The sequence below is a fragment of the Syngnathus typhle genome, linkage group LG19, assembly GCF_033458585.1.
Source record: "Syngnathus typhle isolate RoL2023-S1 ecotype Sweden linkage group LG19, RoL_Styp_1.0, whole genome shotgun sequence".
Classification (NCBI taxonomy): Eukaryota; Metazoa; Chordata; class Actinopteri; order Syngnathiformes; family Syngnathidae; genus Syngnathus; species Syngnathus typhle.
This window is the reverse complement of record NC_083756.1, coordinates 1,250,084-1,258,260: the sequence shown is the minus strand read 5'-3', so window position 1 is coordinate 1,258,260 and position 8,177 is coordinate 1,250,084. Positions and strand designations below refer to the sequence as shown.

The 8,177-nt window shown below is 44.3% G+C and overlaps 1 long non-coding RNA gene across 1 annotated transcript; it reads right to left on the bottom strand.

The window, feature by feature from the left end:
• Nucleotides 1–1,458: 1,458 nt before the first annotated feature.
• LOC133143652 (uncharacterized) lies at nt 1,459–6,188 on the bottom strand. Its single transcript, XR_009710456.1, has 2 exons — nt 5,939–6,188; nt 1,459–1,872 (listed from the first exon to the last, which is right to left on the bottom strand). It is a non-coding gene; the product is annotated as an uncharacterized LOC133143652 (long non-coding RNA).
• Nucleotides 6,189–8,177: the final 1,989 nt, after the last annotated feature.

Below are 8,177 nucleotides of genomic sequence, written 5' to 3'. Positions count from 1 at the left end.
TAATCTTACCAGCCGTGTTCACTACGCGCTGGAGGGCCTTCATGTCGTAGTCAGTGCAGCTACCACCCCAAACAGCAATACAACTGGAGAGGACGCTCTCAATGGTGCCACGGTAAAATGTAGTCATGACGGCCGGAGAAGCACACGCTCGCCTGAGTTTCCGCAGGAAGTACAGGGGGCGCTGGGCCTTCTTCGTCAGTGATGCGGTGTTGGTGGACCAGGAGAGATCCTCACTGACGTGCACGCCCAGGAACCTGGTGCTGCTCACTCTCTCCACCACAGCACCGTCGATGGTCAGCGTCAGGTGTTGGGTGTGACCCTTTTGGAAGTCAACAACAATCTCCCTGGTCTTGTTGACGTTGTAAAAACATATTTGGGGATTTTTTAAGTGCATGAAGTGCAAGACCACATGGATCAGTTTGCTTTTTACCTTAACCAAGCAAAGTGCAACCATCTGTCAGCAAATGTCAAGAATTGTTTTCAAAACACTGATGACATAACTTATTATTCTAATTATTATCAAGTCCAAAAATTATTTAAGATCTTTATCTATAACACCAACAAAAATTTGATAACACAAAAAAGGACATCATGAGATAGACATTTTATTTATTACCTCTGTTGGAAGGCTATTGAGTCATTTTGGCTAACGTAAGCTAGCAAGATAGAGTCAAGCGCAGGGCAGTGTTTAGCCCCGGGCCCCTAACATACACTACCCAAAGTATGCGTTTGCATTAATGTCGGTTTGAATAGTTTAACATTATATGGACTGCTTGATTTTATTTATTTATTTTTTAAATCCAAGTGGTATGAGTATGCGTAGTAATACACACACACATATAGTGATGTAGCATAGCACATTCCCGTGAACAAACATATGGCTGCTGTGTGTTATCCAGCGCCACTAATACGTGATTTCAAACGTGATTCAGAGGAGCATTTAGGATTAAAGGACCTCCCGCAGTGCAATCTATTTTGGCTCCAGAACAGAAATGCTCTATCTGGGCGGTGTTGCGCCTGCCTTTTCCCATGGGAGTCTTTGTCAATGCTAATTAGCCAGCGTAACAAGCGGCGATGTGGAACGGCGTTTCCGGAATGCACGACGCCTGTTTTCTTTTTGAAGTGATCTTAATTCTAGAAGGAACTTCTCACATTTTTTTTCCAAGCGTGGTTGTGATGGAGTTGAGAGGCTGCAACGCAAATACAATCTTCTCCCACTCGATTCAGTTTAATCGGACGCGTATTGTAGCGCTGGGAAGCTATAAGCAGCATGCTCATATAGCTGCCAAAAACTACCTGAGATGAAGATTTATTTCATGATAGAATCGGCGGACATGACTTAATGTGTTTCTATTCTTTCTGTGGCATTTTGCCTCCTCCTATTGTCTCGCCTCTCTTATTAAGATGTACTTAAATTCCCTTTGTTCTCTCAAGTGCTCATTAAAGAATTCAGTCAAGTCAAGTCAAGTCAAGTTTATTTGTATAGCCCTAAATCACAAGCAGTCTCAAAGGGCTTCACATAGACAGAAATTGACAATTATTCTCAAAGCATCCCCTGATCTTAAGCTCCCAAAAGGGCAAGGAAAAACTTAAAAACCCCTAGCAGGGGGAAAATGAGAAACCTTGAGAAGGGACCACAGATGGAAGGATCCCCCTTTCAGGATCACCAGGTTGAAATGGATGCAGAGAGGGCACAAATGATACAACATGAAAATCAATTAAATAAAAAGTGGATGTCCATGTCACAGCAGAGGGCTGCCGAAAGGAGCCCTCAATTGTCCTGGCAGTGCTCTTCGAGGAGGTTGAGCTGCAGTTCCCCTATCCTGAATTGGCCACGAGAATCCAGATAGCCGCTGTCAGCATGGGTACCACCTAACCACCTCCCCGGCCGGGGAGGGGGGAGGGAGGGGGTGGAGAGGGAGAGAAAACAAACTCCAGCCGAATCGGCCACTACAGGTTAGTTAAAGGCCATGTCATAGAAATGTGTCTTTAAACGTGTCTTAAATGTTTCTACTGAGGTAGCAGTCCTAATATCCATTGGTAGGGCATTCCAAAGCTCTGGAGCCCGAATAGAAAATGCTCTAGAGCCTGCAGACATTTTCTTAGCCCTCGGTGTCGCTAAAAGGGTAGCGTTTTGCGAACGAAGGTTACGAGACGGAACATAAGGAACAACTAGGTCGACGAGATATGAAGGCGCTAAGCCATGCAGCGATTTATAGGTTAATAGAAGAACCTTGAAGTCACATCTTAAATGGACCGGAAGCCAATGTAAGTTGGCTAGTATTGGGGTAATGTGATCAAATTTTCTTGTCCGAGAGAGCAGCCTTGCAGCGGCATTTTGTACTAACTGTAGACTTTTGATGCGGGACTTAGGAAGACCCGAAAATAGTACATTACAGTAGTCCAGGCGCGACGTGACGAACGCATGTATAATAGTTTCCGCATCACCGGTCGAAAGGATCGGACGAATCTTTGCAATATTACGAAGGTGAAAAAACGCAATTCTGGTTATATTCTTAATGTGCTTTTGAAAGGAGAGAGTTTGGTCAAATATTACCCCGAGATTAGTTACAGTATCGCTTTGAGTGATAGTACGGTTATCTATAGTTATAGCGGTTTCCTTGAATAAGTGTTGATAACGAGCTGGACCAATTATCAACATCTCAGTTTTATCTGGGTTAAGACGAAGGAAGTTGAGAGACATCCATTGCTTGATCTCCGCAAGGCACTTCTCAAGATTACAACAATCCCGCGGATCTGTCATCGATAACGGCATATATAATTGGGTGTCATCCGCATAGCATTGAAAACTGATATTATATTTACGTATTATGTCCCCAAGCGGAATCATATAAATATTAAAAAGAATTGGTCCGAGAACCGATCCCTGTGGGACACCACATGTAACATTATAGAGCTCCGAGGACGCATTGCCATGGACCACTCGGTGCGTCCTGTTTGATAGATAGGAATGGAACCAGCCTAGTGCTGACCCTGAAATACCAACACAACTTTTAAGACGCCCTAATAAAATATCGAAGTCTACAGTGTCGAAGGCAGCACTAAGATCGAGTAGTAACAGTACAGACGAAATGTTTGAATCCATAGCTACGAGGAGATCATTAGTCACTTTCGCAAGTGCTGTCTCAGTGGAATGATTAGCTCTAAAACCAGACTGAAAAGTGTCGTATCGATTATTGGCGACCATGTAATCAATAAGCTGCTGCGCTACTACTTTTTCAAGAAGTTTTGCTATGAATGGGAGGTTTGAAACTGGCCTATAATTACTGAGACAGTCCGGGTCAAGATTTGGTCGCTTAAGTAACGGTTTAATGATAGCGGTTTTAAAGGCTGTTGGCACTATCCCAGAGGAGACAGACAGATTGATTATATTTAAGACGGACGGTCCTAAAATTTGAAATAATTCTTTAAGTAGTTTGGCTGGAAGAGGGTCGAGTAAACATGTTGTTTGTTTAGCCGCACTAACAATTTGTGTAAGCCTTTCAAGAGACACGCTTTTAAAAGTTGAGAGGGTTGTTGCATGATCATCAGCGTTGGTAAACGGCGTGCTCGACCGAGCGATTGGAATGCTATTCTTGATCTCATCCCTAATGGATTCAATCTTTTGAGCAAAAAATTTCATGAACTCGTCAGCTGAGTGGAAGGAACTATCGGAGGTCGGCTGGCGCAGAGTCAGCTTTGCCACTGTATCAAATAGGTGTTTCGGATTGTTTTTATTGAGATTAATAACTTGCGAAAAATATCGAGTTTTTGCTAAGATAAGCGCATCTTTATATTTCAGGAGGCTATCCTGCCATGCCTGATGGAAAACCTCAAGTTTGGTTAGACGCCATCTGCGCTCATGCTTTCTACATAATTGCTTAAGCGTACGCGTTTCATCTGTGAACCATGGAGTAGGCACTCTACGGCGAGTTTTCAGACGTAACGGCGCCACAGAGTCAATGGCATTTAACAATGTCGCATTGAATTCATTCGTAAGATTATCAATAGAGTCGGCGTATGTGAGAAAATTAGTGGTTGCCGGCGACAGTATTTCAGATAGCGCAGTTGCAGTCATAGAGTTGAAATGACGGCTCCTATAATGCTGATTGCTCTCTTGTCTTTGACAAGGAACTATAATTTCAAACTTTATTAAGTAATGATCAGACAAAACAGTAGTGTATGGCAGTACTGCTATATTTGAGGTTGCAAGTCCTCGGGATAATACCAGATCTATGGTATTTCCATTCTTATGCGTTGCTGCCTGTACAGCTTGCGTAAAACCAAAGGTATCAGTTAAAGTCTGAAACGCCGAAGTAAGTGGCTCTGACGGTAAATTCATGTGGATGTTGAAATCGCCCATGATAATTATATTATCCGCATTGGTTACGAGATCAGCCACAAATTCTGAAAATTCATCCAGGAAGCCAGAGTAAGCCCCGGGTGGACGGTAAATAACAACAAGATAAAATGACGGTAAAGCGGTGGATCGGACAATGAGAACCTCAAATGTTTTAAATACGTTGATCGAACGAGGCCTAAAACTAAGCTCGGAATTCGAGATGAGGGCGACACCCCCACCCTTTTTTCGAGGACGCGCCACATGCGAGCTCACAAAATTTGGAGGCGAGGCCTCATTAAGCGGCATCAGTTCATTAGGTTTTAACCAGGTCTCGCAGAGACCAAAAGCGTTTAGATTATGTTCTGTGATGAGATCATTAACGAGAATGGCTTTCGTATGAAGCGATCTAATATTCATAAAACCAAGTTTAAGTGTAATTGGTCGATCCGGGTGCGTATTTATCGAAGGATATTTATACGAAATGCGAGTAAGATTGTGTTCTCTAAGCCTGACATCACCTCTCAAATGTTTGTTAGCGCGGTGGGCTGATACGACCGTGGGAATCTGATAGTAAATATTTGTTACACGTGTAGAATTATCTGAAACCGGCACCGTTTCCTCAGCAAAACCGGTCGGGGTGGAATGATTGGATTTGTCTACTACCCCAGTAGAAAGTGTGTTTATGTGTACTGTCGCACTATTCAAACTATCACGCTCTAGTCTACACAAGGAGCTATGTGCATGCTGGGAGTCTAGCCTAGCGCTAGTTAACTTTATCTTAACAGACTCCAAACCCATCCTGACAGGTGGTCTAATCACCTGTGACCCGGCCTGCTCTAAAGTGACCTGTCATGTGTGGCTCAAACAGTAATCTATATTCCTAGAAAGAGTGAAGGCGCCTTCACGGTTAGGGTGAAGGCCGTCCTTCCTCAGCAGGTCGGGGCGGCCCCAGAAGGAAGGCCAGTTATCTATGAAATACAGTCCCTGCTTCTTACAGAACCCAGCCATCCATCGATTAAGGGAGACTAATCTACTAAGCCTCTCATCAGTGCCTCTCCCAGGCAGGGGGCCAGAGACAAATACTCGATGCCGACTCATCTTTCTAGCGAGATCACAAGTCCTCGCTATGTTTCTCTTTGTGATCTCCGACTGCCTCATCCTAACATCATTGGAGCCGACGTGTATCACTATGTCCGAGTAGCTAGTGTTGATGGAACTACGCTGTTGACTAGACCTATTGCGAGTCAGCTCCCTAAGATTAGCTTCTATGTCGGGTGCTCTGCCCCCAGGAATACACATTACCGTGGCTGGATTTGTAAGCGTAATATTTCGGGTAATGGAGTCACCTATGACCAAAGTGCGAGGGCCAGTAGACCGAGATGACTTTGGACGGCTATGCGTCTTACCTGGCTCATCGCGATTAGCAAGCCGCTTGGGGCTAATGCTAACTGGGCTAGCAGGCTGACTACAGCCCGCGTCTGTATCCGCCACATCTACAGTTATCGCGCAATTCTGCTCTAACTGGCGGACACGTCCCTCTAGCAGGGACAACCTCTCTAAGAGAAGGGTGCAGTTGGTGCACGAAGCCACACAAACCTCTCGATCCGCAGCCATACTTTGTGTCCGATGATCGACGGCAGACAAACGGCCACGAAGCCTCCGCTCTCCCAGGCACTCCAACTGTGAAAAAAAAAAAAGATCGACAGTGTAATAAAAGATTCAAACTTACTTTAGAGTCAGGGAGATGAGTTCCACGCTGGAGAAAACAAAATCGTCCAAGCCTGAAAAGTATTGGGAGTCTGGCTGAGAAGGAAGAGGGCGTCCGGCAGAGAACCCGGAAGGTCTCTACCTGACTACAGGCACTACCTTCTGATGTCGATAGTTTTACATAATTAGAACCCAAGAGGCCTCCATGTGTGCACTAAAGTTCTCCATTTGTTTTATTCGGCATTAGAGAAGCAATTTGTTTAATTTCTCTGGAGTTTAACCTTGCTGACTGTGATGGAAAAGCACCTGCAAATCTTGCAAGCAGTCAGGTCACTGGTGGTGAGGAAACACTGCTTGTGAGGGATATTATGTATAAATCATAGAAGGTTTAATTTGTAATTAATAATGTTTAGGAGCGAGTCAGGCCTTGGTGTTGAAAGAAAATCAGAAGAGAAATGAGAAAACATGCATTGGTTTGATTTTCCTCCTGGTAAATAAGAAATAGGGCGCTATTATTACTTGATGGCCCAAGATTCCAGATGCAAATGATCACTTTGGTTCTTCTCCAAAGCAACTAAAATCTATTGCACTGATTTTGACATACGATGACGTAATAAAAATATCAAGAAATCCCTTGCTCGCTCCTGAATAAAATAACGTTCATAAGAATCTTACCTTGACAATCCGAAACCAAATGTTTTGGGATGTCAATAACAGGATAGAAAAAAAAATATTAAAAATGAAGCTTGAGCTCAACCCTTCTATCCTCTCCAAATGGTTTGTGCCACAGGATTGAAGAAAAACATTTGGCAACATTTGCTGTGTCTGTTGGTGTCAAAACGAGGGACAAGGGCAACAAATGTAATCAAAGTCATGGCCCCCTTGGGCAGCTCATCATTTGTTTTTGTTTTTTGCAATGATGTCCTCTGAGCCCATTCTATGCGTTTTTGTGTGCTCGAACTTGTGTGTACACAATTTTTGTATGTCTGCGGGGCGGGGGCCTGGAGGGCAGTGTGTGTCTGTGTGTGTGTGTGTGTGGGGGGGGGGGGGGGGGGGGTCGATGTGCCATTTCAAAGTGAGTGGCCCCGCCAAGGAAAACAAACAATAAAGCAGGAATGACAGGAACAGATGGCCCTCTTTATTGTCTGCTGAAATGCAAACACTGGATATCTTGCTTGCTGGCTTATATATTTATTTTCCCCCTCCTGCGACTTTGCCTGCTAATAGTGCCTATGTTTGGCACACGCCCACATTTAAAGGGACCAGTGTGCACGACTTAGCGGCATCCTGTGGGGAGGTTACGGCCACCTGGATACTATTCAAGTCATCCCTCCTTTCCCCTAAAAAGGGACATTGGAAGCAATAGTGGCCTGATAAGACTGCAACTGGAGTCATTAGCGGCCTAACGCTCACAGACGCCGTGTCGTTCATTAACTATTTTTACGTGGACATACTGCTGTCTTGTTTTGATGGTTAAATGAAGGGCGTGTTGGAGAGCTAACGTTACCTAGGAGGCTAGCCTGTGAGAAAAATGATGATGGAGGTTTGTGTCAATGTTTGGTCAATGTTTCAGAAACCACAACTTTGACCTGAAGCCGAATATTGACTGAATGTAAACGTAGTCACCGAACAAGGCTCGGCTTTGAGTGAGGGGACCCTAAGGTCAATTTGATCTCAGAGATCTCAGAGGGCTAATACGACACAAGCACTAAGGCTCAAAAACCATTCCCAGACCATTACAGACAGCGACAGACACAGATTAGCACAACTTCAAATCTCTATTTGTTGCTTCTCCCCTGAGAAAGCTGGACAACTATTAAGTGGCTAGGCAAAGAAACTGACAGCGTTTACAGCATAGGTGTCAAACCCAAGGCCAGGGGGCCAGATGTGGCCCGCCAAATCATTTTATGTAGCCCGCAAAGACAGAGTTTGTATCGACTTTGTGTCATTACTAAAATTACAGGTTACAGGTTTACAGGAATGTGTGTTTGAGTTGAAGATCACAGGAAAGCATTTTTTCATTGTATCTAGAAAGGAAATTTTAAATATAAAAACATGATGGCGGCGCGTGCATACGCAGCGACCTCTCTCTGTCCCGCCCAAACGGTGTTTTGTCCGTCTAATGAAT